The sequence below is a fragment of the Cetorhinus maximus genome, chromosome 14 (assembly GCF_964194155.1).
Source record: "Cetorhinus maximus chromosome 14, sCetMax3.hap1.1, whole genome shotgun sequence".
In the NCBI taxonomy this organism is placed as follows: domain Eukaryota; kingdom Metazoa; phylum Chordata; class Chondrichthyes; order Lamniformes; family Cetorhinidae; genus Cetorhinus; species Cetorhinus maximus.
In genome coordinates, this window is record NC_135892.1 from 19,785,399 (window position 1) to 19,807,930 (window position 22,532).

The following is a 22,532-nucleotide window of genomic DNA, read 5'->3' on the forward strand; positions in this document are numbered from 1 at the left end:
GATCGATTACAAGGCCAATACAATCACTCTTCTTGGTTATTTTGGAACTTGAAGTAACACAAATCATGGAAAATATGCCTTTTATTGTTTCTGTTAATACACCATCTATCAATGAGGAAACAAAATAGCTATCTGGGAAATATACTTTCTCCAGTTTTGTTCAGTAAGACACAAAAGAACTCAAGGAGCTGTTGAGAAGATGCCTTGCATCACAGAATTGAGTTTTAAGGAAAAATTGGAGACACGCAGACCCTGGAGGTGGGACAGAGAAGATTGCCAGTTCTAGGAGACTGGGTTATATGGTCAATTGAAGCAAATTGGGCGTCCCAGCCTTGAAATAATATGACCAAGCTTATAGAAGCACATAAGGTGATCCAATGCAGTAGATACGGAACATTCGGACTAAACTTTAAGTGAAAACTTGGGGACACAAGGTCAAAGCTGCAAAGTATAATATTTGATGGTTGATAAAAGTTCTTCTTCAAATAAGGAATGAGCAATTTTTGGAAGGATCTCCAAGGAGTATAGGGGACACAAGAAGCTTTGAATCTTTCAGCATAGAGTTGAATGTGGTGAATGAATTAAAAGATTTGTTCTAGATGGATGAAGTAACGATGAGCTAAGTGACTTTCCTCATCTGTTTATTTCCTGTCATCTGCTGCTTCACAGTGCTGTTGAACTCAATGTACACATAGAAGCAACCGTTTATCTCTATGATGCATCGATGAATTGCATATTGTCTGATCACAAAGGCATCTCCAATAGGTGCAGGGGCAGAACTTCAATGCGGGAGTCACCATTAGTGATAATGCACATCTGGATGCAAGAGCAGGTGCCATTGAGAGGTGGCGACTTTGTGAAATGCAGCCTCCTCATACACTAGTCCTCTCTAAGGTCAGGGTAGCTACAAGGTTATGGGTTAAAGCCCCACTCCAGATACTTGAGCTCAGAATCTAGGCTGACACTCCAGTGCAGTACTGCACTGTTGCAGGTGTAGTCTTTCGGATGGGATGTTAAGTCGAGGCCCTATATGCCCTCTTGGATGGACAAAGATCCCACTACTTCTAAGGAGAGCCAAGAAGCCCTGGTATTATGGGTCAGTATTTACCCCTCAACCGATTTATAAAACAGATTTTGTGCTATTATCACATTGCTGTTTGAGCTTTCTGTGTGCAAATTGGCTGCCCATGTTTTCTGCTTTACATCAGTGATTACACTTCAAAGGTACTTCATTGGGTATTAAGTGACTTGGGATGTTTTGTCACTATGAAAAGCATTATAGAACTGCAAGCCTGTTTTTTTTCATACATATGTGGACCTCTCAGTGCCTCAGATGTTACTGAGTTATAAAGGTCTCCAGCTTGACCGGTCATAAGATTACTAGCCATCATCTTTTTCTACTCTTGCTCCTCCTTCTCCATTATGTCCAGAAATGTGATGTACCCATGCTATCTAAATTCTCCACCACCAATGGCCACACTCTGTTTGCAGATTCAAGCACGGCACAGGCTTGATACTTTTATTTGATTGCTGTGCTTCTAAATAGTTTAAACAGTGCAATTTTATCTTTATGAAGCTTTTGTGTAAACTAACTAAAACCCTTCAAAAATAGTATAATTGAAATGATTTCACCAAGCCTATAATTCAAGAAAAATGTTGAACATTTATTGGCAAATACTACTGCCATGGAGAGTCTGGGGGCTCTGAGGATAATCTGATTAAATGATACACAATTAAAGGAATATTTGCAGAATCACCAATTAGTTTCCTGCATTACAGTAATCATGCCAAGTGATAATTATATTTGCCACGGCAGTGACCTATTTTTATCTTTTAGGTGGGCATTCTAACTCCCAAAAACAAATGTTTGGGTCAGGTGGGATATAAAATTGTTAAAAGTCTCAAACCTGACCCCAACCCACCCACTTACAGTTTTAACTAAGGTGGGATGGGGAGGGGGGTCAATGACCATTCCACTCTCAGAAGGTGGGTTGATCATTTAAATATGAAAATGAGTCAGGAAATATGGCAGCTAACATAGAAACATAGAAACTAGGAGCAGGAGTAGGCCATTCGGCCCTTCGAGCCTGCTCCACCATTCATTATGATCATGGCTGATCATCTAACTCAAGAGCCTGCTCCCGCTTTCTCCCCATACCCTTTGATCCCTTTCGCCCCAAGAGCTATATCTAACTCCTTCTTGAAAACATACAATGTTTTAGTCTCAACTACTTTCTGTGGTAACGAATTCCACAGGCTCACCACTCTCTGGGTGAAGAAATTTCTCCTCATCTTTAAAGCGAGATGAGACTGCTGGATCAAGCATGCAAGGGCATTTCCATCTATCTGATGGACGTAGCTTATTTGTTCCCCCACCTCCACTTGATCAAATACTTCACTGACACATCTAGTACCTCACCACCACCAAATCCCTCTGTCTCAAAATTCCCTGCATTCCCATCCTGGATTTTCTGCTCCTTTCCTCTAGCCTCACCATTGTCTCTGGCTCAACAATCTGTCTCTGTGCCCCAGCTGTTGAATGTCTGCCACCCTCTTGGTGGCATCTTATGCACAACCCCACCATACCCCCACTGTGTCTCCAGAACTTCGATGTCCCCGATCGATGCAAGGTGTAAGCTGGCCTAGATTTTGGATTTCATTTTCGTAGGATTTAGTGTGCTTGCTTAACTTGGCCATTTTGCAATAACATGTGAACAGAAAAGAAGCAAAATTAATGCTGCTAATCTTTTTACAACAAGCTAACTTAATATAGTACTATGAAGTGGTCACCGACTACAACAGGTGATTATATTAGAAGGAAGCGCCTCAATTACCCTGTAATTGAAGGATAAGTAATTAATAATCAAATAAGTGGGATTTCTGTATTTTTCCATTAACATTTCTATGCAAGGGTTAAAAGTGATATCACAGAGTCTGTGAAAGAAAAAGCCTGAAATCCATGGGATCTTATCATTTCAGGAACACACTGACCTTGACTGAGTCAGCTTTAGTTTGATCAGTGGGTTGCCTGTAAGTCTTAAGGTAAGCGCCAAAGTTTGATGCAAATCCACTGTCTTAAGTTTAAGGCAATGTGTGCAATTAGCTAGAATCAATTAAATTAAATTGTAACATTATTGAACAATTAGCCGTTTCCAGCAACATTCGTTAAGGTGGGGTGACATGTCTTTTTAGGTTTAAAAAGGGGTAACAGGAACCATCATGTTGTGTAAAACCAAATGAAGGGAGACCAGTTTGATCTTCGGGGCAGAGGTGAGAATTCCTGTCAGCACAGAGATCATGAGTGTAGCACTATGTCCAGGGACAGAGGCAGAAGTCCTGTCGATGTGAACCTCGGATAGTGCAGTTTCCTTTGGAGGCAGCAGCGAACACCTGTCGGTGCGAAAGGTTGTGATAACTGATATCCTCAGGGACAGAAGAAATTTCCTATCAGCACGGGGATCAAGTCTGTAGGGTTTGGTTGATAAGTATACTTTTGCTTTCTTTTCATTAGTTAATTGATAAGTCTTTAGTTAATTGATATGTGTATTGTTATTTTGCTTTACATATGTTCAATTAACTTTGGTATTATTTGCTAATTCAGTGTCTGAATCTTTGCTTGACGGTTATATCTGTCAAATTCAGTTTGAGGGGTTAATTTCCTGTAATTAAATTAAATCAAGTTTAAATTTATTAAATCTCCCTTTTAAAACTTACAAAGGTCTCTATCTACAATCTCTCCTTCCATCCTCTCTGCTCCTGCATGCAGCCTGGTGCCTCAGGCCTTCCAGCCCAAAGTCAGCCAGACTCTCAGTCTAGCTTGCTGCAGCCCAGAAACTGAAACAAAAATTGTTAATCAAGCCCTGCAATTAAATGCACTGGGGCCTGATGGAAACCCATTTTCTGAAGTTCCTTGACCGCAAAACCGTCTCACACTGCTCATCATGAATTAATATTTGGGCTTCTATTTTCATTACCATTGCTCACTTCCTCATCCTGTCCTGTGGAAACATAGCGCCTTTAACTAATGCAAGTAATACTTCCAAGTACATTGCCATAGATATAATACAAAGAAAATAATAATCATGAGCAACATTTCAGGAAACATCTTTGGAGGTCTGAACTTCACACAGTTGCATTCAATGCATCGTACCTAAGTAAAAACAAGCCATGTTGCTCTGCGTCCGTTTCCAGTACATCCCAAATTTCCCCCAGGAATTCTTTGGCATACTCATGTTGTTCTGACCCTGTATTGGTACAGAAGAATATGTATTACAGGAGACATTAATAAACGCGCAATATGGCTGTGTAATTGGCAAATTATTTTTTTTATGGATATGTGAGAGGTGGTGCAATTTGTTAGGAAAAATAAAAAGGCCACATAACTGCTTGGATAATAATATCCAAGGCATAGAGGAGCAAAGGAATTGAGGGCTTCACATATAAATCACTAAAAGTAATGACACAGCATAATAAGGTATAAATACTGACCTGGACCTGTTGAGCCAAAGGTCCTGTTTCTATGCTGTAAATACTCGGGCCTCCGGACCCCATGAGGTTTCTTGGCACCAAGTCAAACATGGGCAAGGAAACCACCTGCTGATTACCACCTACCGCCCCTCCTCAGCTGATGAATCAGCACTCCTCTATATTGAACACCACTTGGAGGAAGCACTGAGGGTGACAAGGGCACAGAATATACAGGGGATCAACCCTGATTCAATGAAGAATGCAGGAGGGAATGCCAGGAGCAGCACCAGGCATATCTAAAAATTAGATGTCAACCTGGTGAAGCCATAACACAGGATTACTTGCATGCCAAACAGCATAAGCAGCAAGTGATAGAGCTAAGCGATCCCACAACCAACAGATCACATCTAAGCTCTGCAGTCCTGCCACATCCAGTCATAAGTGGTGATGGACAATTAAACAACTCACTGGAGGAGGAGGCTCCACAAATGTCCCTATCCTCACTGATGGGGGAGCCCAGCACATCAATGCCAAAAGTAAGGCTGAAGCATTTGCTACAATCTTCGACCAAAAGTGCCGAGTGGATGATCCATCTCGGCCTCCTCCAGAGGTCCCTTGTATCACAGATGCCAGCCTTCAGCCAATTTGATTCATTACATGTGATATCAAGAAACGGCTGAAGGCACTGGTTACTGCAAAATCTTTGGGCCCTGACAATCTTCCGGCAATAGTACTGAAGAGTTGTGCTCCAGAATTTGCTGCGCTCCTAGCCAAGCTGTTCCAGTACAGCTACAACACTGGCTTCTATCCGGCTATGTGGAAAATTGCCCAGGTATATCCTGTACACAAAAAGCAGGACAAATCCAAACTGGTCAATTACCAGTCTACTCTCAATCATCAGTAAAGTGATGGAACGGGTCATCAATAGTGCTTTCAAGTGGCACTTGCTTAGCAATAACCTGCTCACCATTGGCCAGTTTGGGTTCTGCCAGGGCCACTCAGTTTCTGACCTCATTACAGCCTTGGTTCAAACATGGACAAAAGAGCTGAACTCCAGAGGTGAGGTGAGAGTGACTACCCTTGACATCAAGGCAGCATTTGACTGAGTGTGGCATCAAAGAGCCCTAGCAAAACTGGAATCAATGGGAATCAGGGGGAAAGCTCTCTGCTGGTTGGAGTCATACCTAGCATGAAGGAAAATGGTTGTCATTGTTGGAGGTCAATCTCTCAGTTCCAGGATATCACTGCAGGAGTTCCTCAGGGTAATGTCCTTGTCCCAACCTTCTTCATCAATGACCTTCTTTCCATCATAAGTCAGAAGTGAGGATGTTCGCTGATGATTGCACAATGTTCAGCACCATTCACGACTCCTTAGATACTGAAGCAGTCCATGTCCAAATGCAACAAGATCTGGACAATATCCAGGCTTGGGCTGACAAGTGGCAAGTCGCATTCAATCCACACACGTACCAGGCAATGACCATCTCCAATGAGAAAGAATCTAGCTATTTCCCCTTGACATTCAATGGCATTACCATCACTGAATCCCCCACTATCAACATTCTGTGAGTTACCATTGACCAGAAACTGAACTGGACTAGCCATATAAATGCTGTGGCTACAAGAGCAGGTCAGAGGCTAGGAATCCTGCTGCAAGTAACTCATCTCCTGACTCCCCAAAGCCTGTCCACCATCTACAAGGCACAAGTCAGGAGTCACTTGACTGGATGAGTGTAGCTTCAACAACACTCAAGAAGCTTGACACCATCCAAGACAAAGCAGCCTGCTTGATTGGCACCCCATCCACCAACATTCACTCCCTCCACCACTGACGCACAGTGGCAGTAGTGTCTACCATCTGCAAGATGAACTGCAGGAACTCACCAAGGGTCCTAAGAAAGCACCTCCCAAACCCACGGCCGCTGCCACCTAGCAGGACAAGGGTAGCAGACACATGGTAACATTATCACATGGAAGTTCCCCTCCAAGCCACTCACCATCCTGACTTGGAAATATATCGCCATTCCTTCACCGTCGCTAGGTCAAAATCCTGGATCTCCCTTCTTAACAGCACTGTGGGTGTACCTATATCACATAGACTGCAGCGTTTAAAGAAGGCAGCTCATCACGACCTTCTCAAGGGCAGTTAGGGATGGGCAATAAATGCTGGCCTAGCCAGCAATGTCCACATCCCATGAATGAATAAACATAGCTATGCAAAACAGCAAACCATGCACTGGGATACTTTCCTAGAAGGATAGAATTGAAAAGCAGATAAATTATGAAAAGATGTGTCGAACCTTGATTAGAAGACATTTGGGGTTGTGGTGGTGGGCAGGAGTCTGATCTGGAAGTGCGCGGATCACCGATTCCCACCACAGCCTTTGAGAAATATGCAATGATATGGCGATCGGCCAATCAAAAGCTGCCAGGTGGGTTGCTGGCCAACAGGGTTACTGCAAGTTGTGCTGCTCGCCCAATGGGCCATTGAGGGCGCCGAGCTGGCAGGCCATGGTCTGACAAGAAGTCATGGCCATTCATTTAAAGGAACTCCTGGCACGGGACTGTGTCATGTCCAGCAGGAATAATAGTTTTACTGATGGAACAAGATTTTGGTGCAGCATATAATATTTGGAAGCATTGCCACAGGTGAGTGCAAATTTATATTTATTTGTGTCTGTTTTAACTGATGGAAAGATTTCGGGGACTCTGGCAGGGAAGAAAAAAACATGGAATACATTTGAAGCATAACCCTGGTGAATATCGGGAGATATGGAGCACCATACCCTCCACAGGCTGGCCAAAAAAACCAGCCTTGCTCCAAATGCCCATTACACGAAGCACTAATTTTTTTGAGAGGTTTACTCCACTTCTTCATGCCAAAAAAGATTGAGAGCATAGAATTATCTACTATGCCTCCTAATTTACTAGCTTGTACAAATTTACTCCTCTGCCATGTGTCCAAATCATTGCTTACATAGTGAACAGAAACTGTTCCAGAACAGATCTTCATTTGTCACCGCTACTTTCCAACTGTGCTGAGAAATTGGCATTAATGCCCAGGGCTGAATTTTCATCTTCAGTTCGGGAAGCATGAGTTGGGCCATTTCCCGAAGTCATGTTCCCAACTTCGGAAAGTCAGCCCATTCTCACAATTTTCATCTCCATAGATTGGGTGCTGGAATTGGGGCTGCTGCATCCCGAGGGAGTGCGGATGTGTTTGGGGACCCGGAAGGCATTGACTGTGGAGGTGGGAACTTCTATTCTTGATCCCAATAAAAAGCCCTACAACAGCATCATAATGCTTCTTTTGCTTGGCAACGATCCTGAAAGGTGAACTCTCGCAGACCAGTGGACCAGGAAGCTGAACTTAGTTCTTACCGGTCAGTCAGTGTTCATGTAATTGATGGCTGAAGCATTGTTGCCCTGGGAAAGATTAAGTGTTCTCCCTAAGCGTCATGAACATATACTTACGATAATACAGATTTTAAGAATAATTGTTTTCAAACTTTTATATTGAATTACATTGGGGAGGTGGAGGCATGGCGGTATTGCCACTGGACTAGTATTCTAGAAACCCAGGGTAATGGTCTGGGTACTTGGGTTCAAATCCCACCATGGCAGATAGTGAAATTTGAATTCAATAAAAGTCTGGAATTATGAATCTGATGATGACAAACGATTGTCGTAATGGTTCACTAATGTCCTTTAGGGAAGGAAATCTTCTGCCCTTACCTGGTCTGACCTACATGTGACTCCAGACCCACAGCAATGTGGTTGACTCTTAAGTGTCCTCTGAATAAGGGCAATTCAGGATGGGCAATAAATGCTGGCCTAGCTAGAGACACCCACAACCCATGACGAGTAAAATAATTTTTAAAAACCCTTTTCAAAATGGAAGTATGGACAGGCAACCTCGCACCTTTCTCTATTTATTCAAACCTAGTCAGACTCATATCTCTAGAGCTCGCTACGAAGAGTCATTAACATACAAAGATTCCACAGATGCCCATTGAATCTTTTAAAAAGTGTGAAAAACCCTTTTATTTTTGAGGGAACAGGAGACAGGAAGGGACTTCAAAGGACCACATGGTAATTAGCTTCTTTGTCTGGTGAAACAAAGACTCCTTGAAAATTAATCTAACAGCCATTTTTGTGCTTTTTAAACTGTATAAATGAGGCTGTAAGAAGCCATCTAGGGAGGCAGGGTGTAGAATCCCTAGGAAGAACACTGAGTGCTAACATCAGAGAAGGTCCTTGGCCAAGGGAGGACAAAGGGGAAGATATTAAGAAATCAACTGCTGTTCTACTGAAAGAGCCCAGGCAATTTGCAAATGCTGTAATCGCAGGATTAGTGAGAATAGGAAACCTTTTCTCTCTCCCAAAAACCAGCTGTGTCCACCTGAAAAAAGGCAAACATTGACTAGTTGACTGCCGAAGCTATCGCAGATGCTAAACTGAACCTCAAGTTTCAACTCCTTCACTTCAGAAAGAAGGAACGCAAGCAATGGGCCCGCGACGATATCTCACAGAGACTGATTTGAAAATCTCATCTTTATTCCTATACCTGTATCTGTATTTTAGTTAATAGTTTTATCACTTTTACTTAAGTAACTTTCAGCAGTAGTTTCCTAATAAACTAACCTTTCTGTTGTTGAAGAATAAAGCTTGACCGCTAGGTTATTAAATTGAATCACTCGCAAATTAAAAGGGGGCTACATACACACACACAAACAAATTCTTAGCTCACGCACCATTTTGAGGAAATGACTTTTACGTGGTTGTGACGCTTAGTGAAATCATAAAACATTAGTGTCCGCATTCATATGTTGACTGTGAACACCAACTTCTGAGCAATCTGCAGCTGTTCTCCCCTGCAAGTCACTGCACTGTAAGGAAAAATAACGATACAGCAGCTCACACCACAGCTGTGCAAATGCCTATAGCAGCCCAACTTAGACTTCAAGCCCTCTGCCCCTCACACCTCTGACTGCAACCTCAGCACAGAATAGAAATACACTGAGAACTCCCATGCTTAGATTCAGCATTACCTCAAACCTAGGCATGTTTGCCCCCAAGGACATTGGGCCCCTTACCACATCATCGCACTGTGTCATTGCATGCCACCCTGCCACTTGTTCAGCAATGCTGAGGGCATCAATTGTGTGCATGGTGAACACATCACTTTTAAGTTAACACATTGCTACACCATCCCCTCACCTGCATGCCATCCTGCCAAGCTTTTGATGAACCATGGAGTGAACAAAGCACATAGTGATCCACGGACCTCTCTACTCCTCTGCCAGGATGGCTGAAACCACCAGCAGCCATAAGTCATGGGAACCATCAGCACCTAGGTTCTCAGTCTATGACCTGAAGACACTGTTCTCAGTGTGTTGCTATCCTGCACTGAAGTTGCAGTCAGAGGGGAGTTGTGAGGGGCAGAGGGTTTGAAGTCTGAGTGAGGGGTGCAGTGGTTGAGTTGGGCTATAGGTACTTGCACAGCTCTGGTGTGAGCTGTTGTATGCTTATTTTTTTTTTTAAACAGTGCAAGGATTTGTAGGGGAGAGCAGCAAAACACTGGTGCTGCAGACTGCCGAATGAGATGCACGTGAGAAGGGATGTGCTGTTTCCAAGTGGCCCAAGCTTCCCACTGCCACCACAAAGAAAGCCTGGGTCCAGATAATGGAGATGGTGAGAGCTGTGGGTGAGCATCACAACAATTGGGTGCAGTGCTGCAAGTGCTTCAGAGATCTGCTGAGCTCCAGTCAGGTGAGTGCCACTTTCCTATTCGGTGTCCACCTTTGGATAGTTGCATGCAAGATGTGAAGCACCTGATGGGTGCAAGGCCTCCAACCTTGGAGGAGTATTTTCCCAGGTCATTGATACATAAGTCACTGATAATGTGAAAGGATGCAACTGTGGAGATGTTGCTGCAGATCTGGTGGATGGTCCTTCCATCACCACGCACCTCCAACTCAACACCCTTTCTCTCTTGTTGTTTCAGATGAAGTGGACGCACAATGTATACATGATGAGCAAAACTGGGGATGGCACTGCAAATTTGGGACCCATTAGAGTTGTGTAGGAGAGGGCCATGATGATGGCAAGGATGCCAGCAACCGAAAGTGTGGGTGATGGTGAATTGCCCCTTCCAGGTGCATAGAGCTGTGGAGCTGCCATTCTTAGCAATATTGTGGTTATGGTTGTCCTGCTGAGGGAATCTTGGGGAATGGGTCTTTTTATGTTGGTGGTGTGGGTTAGAGAGTGGCAAGGTATTAATGAATGATGTCTGGAAAGCCGAGACTGTCAGCAGGTTGAGCACTGGGTACACAGCGGAAAGCATTCATTTATGTTTGAAGAGGCTCTCTGTGAATTCAGTCATTAGCCTGTTGTGTTCCCCTCACAGGTGCCAATGGTGCGGTCCCAACACCAGGAGAACATCGCCTTTGACACCGTGGGGAGGAAACCTTGTCCAAGGGAACATTGTCAGATGAGACGAGCTCACCAGCTACCAACTCAGAGCCTTGCACACTGGTGCAGAATTAGTTTGGGGAGCACTTGGTGAGGAGCACATCACTAGTGTGCAGGAAGAGGTGGCAGAGTCAAAGGCATTTGTGGACAGTTCCCCTTGGAGGAGGAGGACAGTCACACTGATGCAACGCAAGATAGTGAGGTAGCACCTCAGGAATCTTATTTGGGGCTCAGTGTTTGGACCTGCAGTGAATGGAGGAGTCCATAATGATGATGAGCTCGACCATGTCTTGGGTTTTCGACAGCCTGAACTCCACCAATGAGAGAGTGGCCAATCTCATGAAGAGTCACCTGCAAGAGCAGTAAGACTTCCTGCACAGGTTGTATGACTCTGTGTCTGTGGAGCGGAGTTAAGGGTGTTGAACAGGACTATCTTGGAGATGGCCCGATGGAGGCTGGAAGGTATGTCAGCTGTGTACCTGCAGCAGACCCCTTCAAGTCAGTGTGAGACCATGCCAAGGGTTGATGAGTCTTTAGAGGAGGGTCAGGTTTCCCTGCATTATGAGGAAATCTCACTATCCTCAGATTTCTTTGCCTCTCTGTCAGGGAACCACCTGTGAACTGGAACCATTTGATGACCATTGCCCCTGCAGAGATGCAGGCTGTACAGTCGCAGGAAGGGCCCCAACGGGTCCTGCATCATGAGGCCAACTGTCACAGTCCTCACAGCCGTATAGCTGAGGATGAGAGCAGCCTGCTTCCACCTCCTTCAAGGTAACAAGAGGGGCACAGCATAGGAATGTCTGAGTGTCGAAGACACTGCATCGGTTAGATCACTAACTGGGTCATTGGTTTAGAACATTAGTGTGTGTAAGAGAATTCACTGAACCTATTTTAACTGTAGCAAAATCTTTTATGTAATTCTGTCCAAACTATTAACAATATATGCAATAAATAATTATAACCATTTACACAGAAGTCACCGTTATCTCCCCTGGGCATCTGTAGACTGCAGCCAGTAGACCATCCATGTGTGCTGACTTTTTTGGGAACAAGGTTAGCTTGCCTGCCATCATTGTTAAGGATCGAGCTTCATCCGGTAGCAGGGATATGTCTGGTCACCATTTCCTGTGTTGGATGGAAACGTCCTGGCCGCAATGGCATCTAGCATGGACTCCTCAGCTCCTCTGCGGCCCAGTCATGTAGGCACTCTCCATCCTGCAGCCTGCAGCCCTGCATTCTCAGTCTCCCCTTGCTCTTTTTCTTCGCTCTCCTCCTCCTGTTCCTCCCCTTTTTCTTCTTCCACCTCCTCTGAGGAACTGGGCCTTTCCTTGCCCTCTTCCTCATCGAGTGCCACAACCCTCCACTGCACCAGGTTGTGCAGCATGCAGCAAATCACTATCTTCCTGAAAGCCCTGCCAGCTGTGTACTGGAGAGTGCCACAGAGTGGTGGAGATATCTAAATCTCATTCCAAAAAGGCCTATGGCCTCCTCAACAACTGTCCTAGCCTGAAGATGGCTTTCACTGTAGTGTTGCCGAGCTGCTGTTTGAAGATGCCTCAATAGTGTCAGCAGCTATCTCCTCAGCCAGTATCCATCCATGGACTGTGGGCTGAGGTGGAACAGTTGCGACAATTTTGACTTGTGCATGATGAATGAATTATGGCAACTCTCTAGGTAACAGGCACAGATGTGCATGAAGATCCTACAGTGGTTGCACACCAACTGCATATTCAAGGAACGGAACCTCTTTCTGTAACAAATCTATCCACATTCTCCATTGGTGCTCTGATGGTGATCTGCCTACAATCCATGCTGCCCTGAACCTGAGGAAAGCTGTCTTATGAGGCTATAGAATTCACTTCCAGTGTTAATAACTGAGGCAGAAACAAAATCAACATTCAAGAGCATATTGGACAACTGGCTGAAGGAAAATTCTTAAAGAGAAATAGAAATAGTACCCTAGGGAAGAGGGCATATGTGAATATCCGATTGGGAAATGTCACACAGTTCTGCAGCAGAACTTTGAATGAGCCTGATGCAAAGAAGTCTAGGGTCAGGTGACCTTCAGTGCAACAGGCAATACATATTTTTGAGTGGATCTTTGCACCAAATCGTCGTGGAGGAGGGCACATATGTCTGTTACAATTTCCCATGAGAGACTAAGCCCCTTCTCACTGTTGATCGGTCATCTCTAGGTATGTTAGCCTATTTCTGTAAACCCAGTGCTTGGGTAATCTATGGTCCATTCTTGCTGCCCAAAAAGGTTATGCCTCTTGCTGCCTGGAACCGTGTGTTGTGGCACATGAGGTTGCTGCTCCTATTGCTGCCGCTGGACTTCTAACACTTGCAGGTGAGCTGGAGCTGCACTCATCTCCATTGGCACACCTGAAATAGGGATGGAGAATGTTGCAGCCTCTATGCAAACACTATTGCCTCATTGGTGGCAATTTTGTGGCCAGGCTGGGTGTGGTCAGTGAACTCTCCTCTGCCTCCTCCCCTACCCTGATGCAAACTCTAGGTGCTTCCAGGCACTTGCAGAGTTAAGAAAATGAAAAGAAAATCCTACCTGAACAGAGTAGACAACTTTCCTGCACTTCTAAAGGCCCTCACATTTTGTTCATGACTTGATGAACCTGGTGTGTTTCCCACAAGCTTCCCAAACAGTCCCGTCTTGGCGAAAGTACCAATGGTGATGAAGATTAGATTTGCTACAGCCTTTTATAATGGTGACCTTAGTTTGTGACCCGACATTCTCATAAAGTAATATGATTTTCACCATGAGGAAAATGATGTCTGTTGGAAATCAGCAGATAAATTCAAAATTGTGGCCCTGCCACCTCCACTTTGAACCTTCCGACGTGGGTTGTCAGGAGGAGAAAATACAACACCTGTTCTCTGTTTTAGATTTATCCAGTCTTTAATCTCAATTTTCTACTATTCCTTAGAAATACAAAGCAGTTACAAAATGGAAATACTTCATTCTACCCAGCCGGTCTGTGACTTGCTTATATCTTCCATCTGATCAAATAGTTCTAATCTCACTCATCTGTGCTATATCCATTTCTCTTTAACAATTTTCCTTCAGCTAATTGTCCAATATACTCTTGAATGTTGATTTAGTTTCTGCCTCAATTATTAACACTGGAAGTGAATTCCATAGCCTCACAACTTTGTGTAAACAAGTTTCTCATGTGTCCTGTGCGATTTTACATCCATTAAGGAAATCAATGTATTGACCTCCATGTTCAGACTTCTGCTATGCGGCTGCAAATGTGTGATGCTCTGTGCTGGAACTATCAATGTGCATTAACGAGCTCCATATATCAGGCAATGCCCTAGAGTTTTAAAAAGGTTGTCATGATTCTGGACCAGACTCCAAAGTTTTTGATAAAAGAAAAATACTGCGGATGCTGGAAATCTGAAACAAAAACAGAGCTCTGAATAAGAGTCATACGGACTCAAAACGTTAACTTTGGGCAGAATTTTCTGGCTGACATGCGGGTGGCAGAGCCCATACGTCAGCGCTTAAAATGTCGCACGCTGACATTGCGCGAGTGTCCTGACATCAGCGCGCGGCATCACGATATTTCGGTTGGTGGGCGCGCACAGCAGCGGGACGTGCGCCCACCATTAATTAAAGGCCTTGTTAAGGCCCTTAACTTGCCAATTGTCGACGATTTTGAGGGGCCCGTGTGAACTTCGGGTCGGCGCATGAGCCCAATGGGCAGGTGGGTGGGAGATTTTTTAATAAAACTCATGCACTGGCGGGATATGTGGACTCAGAGGGGTTGTTCATGTTTTCCACAAAGTTTTAATTGCAGAAAGTGTTTTAAAGTTGCCTGTTTGATTGTTAGCAGTTCACATCGATTTCTAAGAGCTTTTTGTGTACTTTGAAACCAGTCTGCAGACAGTAATCTTTCTCGGACCTGCAGCTTTCCGGAGGCCTCCCAAGGTACCCAGGCAGCTCCCACGACTCCTACATCCTCAGACATTCCCAGGTGCCGGGGCTCTTCAGTGCTCCGGCTCGGCTGGATGGATGGCTGCTGGGTGACAAGGGCTATCCCCTCAGAAGGTGGCTCATGACGCCACTCCGCTGTCCAAGAACAGAAGCTGAGCAGCGGTACAATAGGAGCCATGCCTCCACAAGGGCTGTGGTGGAGAGAGCCATCGGTCTTCTCAAGATGCGCTTCTGTTGCCTGGAACGCTCAGGGGGTGCACTCCAGTACTCCCCGATCGCATCTCTCTGAAAGTGGTAGCATACTGCGCTCTGCACAATCTTGCGCTGGAAAGGGGGGATGGAATTGACGATGAAGACCTTGATGCCCTGGATGAGGCTGCACATGATGAATCCAGCAGTGGCTTAGAGGATGAGGAAGCACAGGGCGATGATGAGGGGCAGCACGCCGACCCGCTATTACACCAAGGAGACAGGGACATCCGGGACAATTTAATCCAACGAACCTTCAGCTAGCTCCACACACATGGATCAGCAGGAGCAGCATTGCCTGGCACTTCCACACGTCGCACTTAGGTGCTACATCTTCCATCATATCAGCTGCAACTAAGGACTTAGTACAGAAACATCAATGTCCGCTCAAACACTCATGATATGTCTGTGAAAAAGACAAATGCAGCACAAAGGAAACACACTCAGCCATGGTCAGAAAAGTGGACTTTATTATGTCCAACATATAACAGAAACATCTCTATTGCAAACATAAATATATTTTTCCCTATTCTAAGGCCAACACAAAATCACCAGTGACATACCCGTTGAGTGCCTAATGTGCCTTATGCTTTCGTTTGTGGGTGCTACGTCTAGGTGCCGCCCCATTGGTCAGAGTGGCTTGTGAGACAGCCTGCTGACTCTGCTGTCCTGTTGGCGTCGATGGCCTTGGCGGGTGTCCTCTGGCCCATGGAGCCTGTGATGGCCCTGACTGGGAGGGAGTGGCCAATTCCAGAACTGGCACCTCCCCAGTTGTCGCAGCCTCAATGGAAGCAACGTTGACTGGCAGAAGGGCGGAGGAGCTGCTGCCCTCATCCGGAGCGTCCTGAGAGGAGCTCGCAGCAACGACAGGCAGCTGCTGCGCCGACATGAGTGCCCATTGGACCTCCCTGCTCACCGCAGATGCACGGGCACCGAGCGCCGACGCTTGGTGCCCACAACATCTCCCACATTGGGAATGACCACCCGTGGCCATTACTGCTATGAGGGCTTGCAGGTCAGAGCGTAACCCAATCAGAAGATTCTACATCCGATCGAACCCCCTCTTCATGACAGTTGCCAATCTCTCAGTGGAGGAAGCGTGAAGCTCTGCCCTGAGGTTCATGCCTTCACGCGCACTGTGCCTGGACTCCTCCATCGCAGAGACCAATTGAAGCATACCCTCATGCAACCCTGCCAGATGCAAATGTGATTCCTGCCACTTGTCTTGTAGCTGCTGCATTGGTAACAACTCTAGAGGCACATCATCAGTGCTGGACTCAGCATGTGCCTGGTCCCCTGCAGCCCTCTGGCTGCTGGCGCCATTGGCACTCTGTCCCTGCCATCTCCTCCAGCGATTGTGAAGTGTCCTCTCCACTGTGACCCGGGACACTAGCCGATGGTAAATTTCCCACTGAGGTGTTTGTGTCTGCGCTGGTGCCTGGCTGGCTGAAATGATGTGCCGCAAGTTGCACGTCTTGGGTCTCAGGTGTGGAGGGGGGACTGCGGTGTCTTTGGGCGCGGCTATGTGGTGGTGATGCTGAAATTAACAACAAGGACATTGCATCAGTTAGCGTACAGTCAGTTAAACCTTTCATCCCCTTCCTCCCCAGCCTCATAAGTCGCTCACCCTTCAAGACCCTAAGGAGATGAACATTGGTGGGGTGGAAATAAGTCAAGAGGAGGCCCAAACATTAGACGCGCATACAGACAGGCTGGTCAGATAGCCTCAGGAATGCCACATAGCATGTTATGTGCCATTGGAGTGGGGAGAGTGCAGAGGTACCTGACCTGGATGCATGCTGGCCTGGATAGTTGCGGTGCTGAGGATACATCGCAAACACTTGCGACATTTGCCATGGATCACAGGAGATTGAGAGGTCACATTATTGACCTTCATACGATTAGGAGGGGCATAGACCGGGTGGGCAGAAGGCAACATTTCCCCTTGGCGCAGGGATGAGTAAGGTGGTGCCATTTATTTAAGTTGAGTGCCATGAGGTTCACAGCTGAGGCGCTGAGGACCTTTTGGACAGAGTAATGTGGGGCGCACTGGCTGAAAGGGTGGTGGAGGTTCCAACCCCCCTAAGATGCAATAAGTCTTTAGCTGTGTAGTAGCGATGCCAAGGCATGTTAGGCCATGGGGATAGTGGTCACAAATGGGATAAGGTGACTTTGGAAGGTGGTGGAGATGCAATTCCTCAAGGGGACGAGGGACCTTTGTGTGTGACCCACACGTCAGAGTGTCTCACTCTGTGAATGAGCAGTGTTGCAGCATTAACGATTGCAGCAGCCATCAGTGGTTTGGATGGTGGGCAGACAGAGTGGATGGGACTGTGGACCTCAAATACCTGGCCGTTGGACCCCAGCCTTGCTGCCACCTGCCGCCTGCCTCCTCCCCAGCTCCATGGCCTGTTCCTCATAGGCCGTGAGGCACTGGAGCAGAGTGTGCCCACCTCTAGTCCTCTGGCGCTCCCGCTGATTGTGTTCAGTTTTTGCCTGCAGAACAGAGAAGAGGATTTATTGGGGCTGATCATTCATGTACTCTGCACGCGCACGCCGCACCCCAACCACAGTGGCCCATCTGAGGCCTCCAGCGGCTCCTGTCCACACTACTGGTGATCAGTCCCCAGAAGATAGTACGGCTGCTCCCAACCCCCTCCCCCAACTGCCACCTTGGACACATTCGGCGTCCATCACTTTGAATAACACATGGGTCTTAGCGCCCACGGCAAGGAGTCGCAGCTAGGTGCGGCGCCAAGGCCAGCAGATGGCACTTGGCCACGACACCTTGAGGCTCCCCTTCCACCATCTCATCACCATCAATTTGACATGTGTTGGAGTTCTGAGTATGTTTCTAGCGGCCTCCCCTGCAGGTTGCCCCCAGACTACTCAAATTAGACAAACACCAACATTTGCTGTGGGGAGAACCCATCTTCTCCTCAACCACTAAGGCTGATGTGAGCATGGTTAGTACCCGTTTGCCCACCCAGCATGCACCAAATGCCCAATGCAGTAACGGCAGCAAGATGGGGGAGAGGGGAGGCTCAAAGGCTAAGGCTACCTTCTGGATCAAATGGCCAAGGCCGACATGGTACTCACCCTTCCAGATCGCAGCAAGTCATTGAATCTCTTGCGGCACTGCATGCCTGTGCACCGCACATCATCATGGGCGCTTACAGCGTCACCAACCTCGTCCCACTCCTGCCTGGTGCCATGGGGGGTCATCCTCCTCCCATCATCTGGATACAATATATCCCGACAGCTGGAAACCTCTTGGCACTCAAGGCATGCATTGGAGAAGCAAGGGGCACACTGGCCCACCGCTGGCCTCTTCTAAAGCCTGCCGCCCCTCCTCCTGCTCATGCTCCTGTCCTGTGACAACTGCCTCTCTCTCTCCCCGAGTGGCCATGGTGCACTGCCTCAAGCAGGCTGCCTGGCCACTCTTTATACAGACTGCTGGTTCCCTATTGGAACCAGCGGTCTGAGCACGCCCGCCTCCGCGACTATTTTCCCATTCTCCACAGGAGTTGCTAACCCGCTGGGCGGGCCTTAATTGGCCCGCCTGGGGAAAATAGCGGCGCAGCCCGTTTCGGCGGCGGAAATCGGCTGCCCGCCCGCCTGCCCGTCAGGGGCAACATTCTGGCCTCTGTCTTTCTCTCCACAGATGCTGTTAGGCCTGATGAGTCCTTCCAGCATTTTCTGTTTTTGCTCCAAAGTCTTTGGTTAGGGACCAGTAACCTTTTCTTTAAAGTAGACAAAGTTTGAGATACAAGATACTTGCTAAGACAATAAAACCACAAGATTCTGTGGTTTTTGAACAAACAAAATAAACTTTAATATACAAGGTAAGAAAGATAAAACTTATCTTATACTCTAACATTCACGATTTAAATGAGGTAAATGTGAATTAACAAGCAAATTGTGGTCTAACACCCACATGACACATTGAATAGCAAATGCAACCAAGATAGACCCCACAGATTTCTCAGCAACCCACCAAGGCATCAATAAACATTGTGAATCAACCAATCTCATTGAAACTCTATCTCTCTCACGAGGGATTCCAGTCTTCACCTTCAATGATCTAACCTCTGACTACCCTCCAAAAGTTGTTCCGACTTGCCTCAATGGCTGCACACCCCACAGGGTTTCAATCTCATTCCCCCGAGACTCCGTTCCCCTAGACTCCCAGCACCAACTCACAAGCCTAACTTCAGCTCTTCAACCACACCTAGCAGAGCACTACCACTCCAAAGGTTTACCTTTGCCCTAATGGCCTGTAGCGTGGAATCGCTAACCTTCTTCTGCTTTCTCAGGTTTCCAGGGCTTCTCTCAAACCCTCACTACTTGAAGCCTGCCAACTGCAGCATTTTTACTGTTTGGAGCCACTTTCTTTGCTCCTCTCCCAGTGGGTCCTACCAGTGGTATCCTTCTTCCAGTGGCTCCTTCCTTGGTTCTCACTCTTTAACTGGCACTTCTTCCCTGTCCTCTGTCTGGGGCTTTTCTCTAGTCTGGCGCCCCACTCCTGGGTCCCATGATTGGGGTTTTTGCACCATTTTCTTTCTTTTCTCTCTTTATGCAGGCACACTGAGCCGTTATCCTCAGCCCAAAGAACTACAAATGCTGGGCTGTGCATGTGTAGCCCGCTCCCAGTCCACCCATATGCAAAAACTCCCAAGGCCTGTTGGGACCCATAGTTCCCAAGCTCTGCCTGATGATAAGGTAAGTTCGGATCTCTAAACAAAGGACTGTCCTATGATTTTCTCCCCCCTACATGCAACATTTCCTTGAAATACATTGCCCCTCTTTTCTTGTCATAAAGCTGCAACTCAATCACAGCCATTCATATTATCAATGACAAAAAGCTATTACCTCTTAATCTAGTGTTAATAAACACACAGACATTGAGAAAAAGGAAAGAGCAGGTTATTATAAGGTAAAATATACCAAACAAAGCTTTTGCTCCCCTCTGTAATTGTATAAAAATTGCTTGCTGGGCTAAATGGATTATCCATTCTTGGAGCTCAGCCAAACATTCACAATGAGACCAATTGGCAGGCTGAGCAGAGGGGTAATAGCTTGAGGGCCTGACAGTCTTGATTACAACTAGGCTGATGTCACAGTAAATGGAGGTGGGACTTCTAGCCTGCTGGCCACGCCATCTGCCATTGCCATCTTGGGCCTGCCTCTGGAGGCAGCAGGCCCAACGCCATACTGTCCTCATTCCCTGGAATGAAGATATGGTGCATGGGGGTCTCCTTAATGGAGAAGAGTTTGTGGAGTCATGCTTATCGTATCCTTAATGAAAATCTGGCCCTCAGTATCTGAAACAAATTCACATTTATTAATCTTCTAATTTCATACCTATCTTTCTTGCGCGCCTGAGTTCATGAAGGATCACACCTCTCCACCAACTCTGGAGTTTTCTGGCAGCTACATCTTCACCCTGAGATGGGACTCTGTCCTTCCACACCTCAGGCACTTCAGAAGGGACAACTTTTTAAAAACATTAAAGGTTTCATGAAGTTAATGGAACATTAAAGCATTATGCTAGAAGCTCAACATAACAAAGCAATGACTACTTTTTATGTTTTATCCCCATCACAGCTGTCATCAAATTTCTGTTTGTTTTGGAACACTATCATCTGCCTCAAGTATAGAGCTTTGATAAGTGACATAATTTTCCAAGCCTGTGGAGCCGGTGGGGAGCATGGCCCATGGGGCAAATGTCAGGAGATGTCAATTATGTCACCACATGAGTTCCAGACATGTGTGTGGGAAATGTGTATGGGAATCCCTGGCCCTGCCAATCAATGGGGGTAAATTTGTCTGCACCCTAACAGCAGGAGTGGGATCACAGGAATCGACAGCCAGTTTTACACTGTGCTTGACATTCTTTTCCGTTGAAGTCAAAATGGGCATGGTACAAAATTGGTCATTGTGAGCTCATTTTGAGTTAATGGCACCAAGCAATTTCACCTCCTATATGTTTTATTTATCTGTTGGGTACGTTTGTAGACAGAAGGTAGGGAGGTGTAGCTAGAAACTGGGCATAAAATTTAGATGCAGCCATAGCCTTGACAGTGACTGACATGGCCTCTCACATACTGGGACTGGGCTTCACGTTCGGCCCCAAGTGTGTGTGGAATTCTAGCTGGTTTTGTTTAGAAGACCAAGTATGCATAGGCGGGTTTCTTCACACCAGCTGTTCGAGGCTATAATGAGTTTTGCACACAGCTGTGCTTGGGCTGCAAGTATGCGACACGGCATTGCTGTGCATTTAGTGTGGACCAGGCCTCAGGACAATACACCATTGGCCATTGCATTGTTGTCCTCTAAATTTCTCCACCAACCATGGTCACAAAAATTACAGCAGCACTATAGCCTTCAATTGGCTGCATCGACAGCTCCCTTTGAATAATGCCAAGCCCACCATCTCAAATTAAGACATACTCTTAAAAATCACAAGATTTGGTATAAAAATTATGAGTTGCTATTTTTTTCAAACATAAATCAATATATAGGTTGACAGTTGGTGTATAAACCTCTTTAATAGCTTACTTAATCTCGAACAGGTCAGAGCAAAGTCTTGTGTCCTGAGGACGTCTGAAGAATGCCCAAGCCAAGATTGAGTCAGGCCAGTTTTCAGGCATTCTGAGTGGATACCTATGATTGATGTTTGATTGCTTGCATAGACTGATGAGGGTCTAATGTCTGGTTTAGGACCCCTTTGGGGAAACTGGGATGCAGAGACATCAGGCCTTCTGCCACCATTGGCTGTAAAGTGCTTTGAGACATCCTGAAGTTGTTTTTTTCTGTTGAATAATAAATGAAACCTTGCCTATGTCTGTGGTTGAATATAATTCAGTCCCAACATCAGTAAAACCTGTCCTCTTCCATGCTGCTAAAGATTAGAGTACCCACTGATTATTTGGATGGGAGACTGCTCTTTAAAGTGAGTGTCTATCTTTTATATTTAATGACTTCCTTGACGTTTTCCCCTGATTACAGTGGATTCAATCCAGATGTACAGGATTTACGTTAAATGTGGCAATGTACTTATTTAAACTGTACCAAGGAGAACAGCAGGCTGCAAAAGCACGTGAGCCTAGAAATGCATCTTCAGTAAGGCCAGGAGCACACTGAAATAAACCAATGCACTGCCAATAATAAGGAGAGAGAGCCAACCAGCTCTCACCTGCTGTTGGGGGCTGGGGCCCCATTTTGTGTAACAGATATGTTCAAACTGCTCAATGATTGTGACAGCGGATTTGGAAGCTAGCCTCATGCTTGTAGATTATGTCTCCAACCTCTGTTTGGCTCCACTCTCACTTCTCTGCTGCTGCATGATGACCACAAAGGGAACGATCAGTAAGCCAAC

General features: G+C 46.1%; 1 protein-coding gene across 1 annotated transcript in view; it reads right to left on the reverse strand.

The window, feature by feature from the left end:
- The window catches only part of LOC144689496 (androglobin-like), an 87,407-nt gene extending 83,162 nt beyond the window's left edge, over positions 1-4,245 (reverse strand). Inside the window, exon 1 of the mRNA XM_078556632.1 lies at positions 4,151-4,245. The gene's annotated coding sequence lies outside the window, so the exon portion shown is untranslated. The remainder of the gene's footprint in view (positions 1-4,150) is intronic.
- Between the last annotated feature and the right edge of the window lie 18,287 nt (positions 4,246-22,532).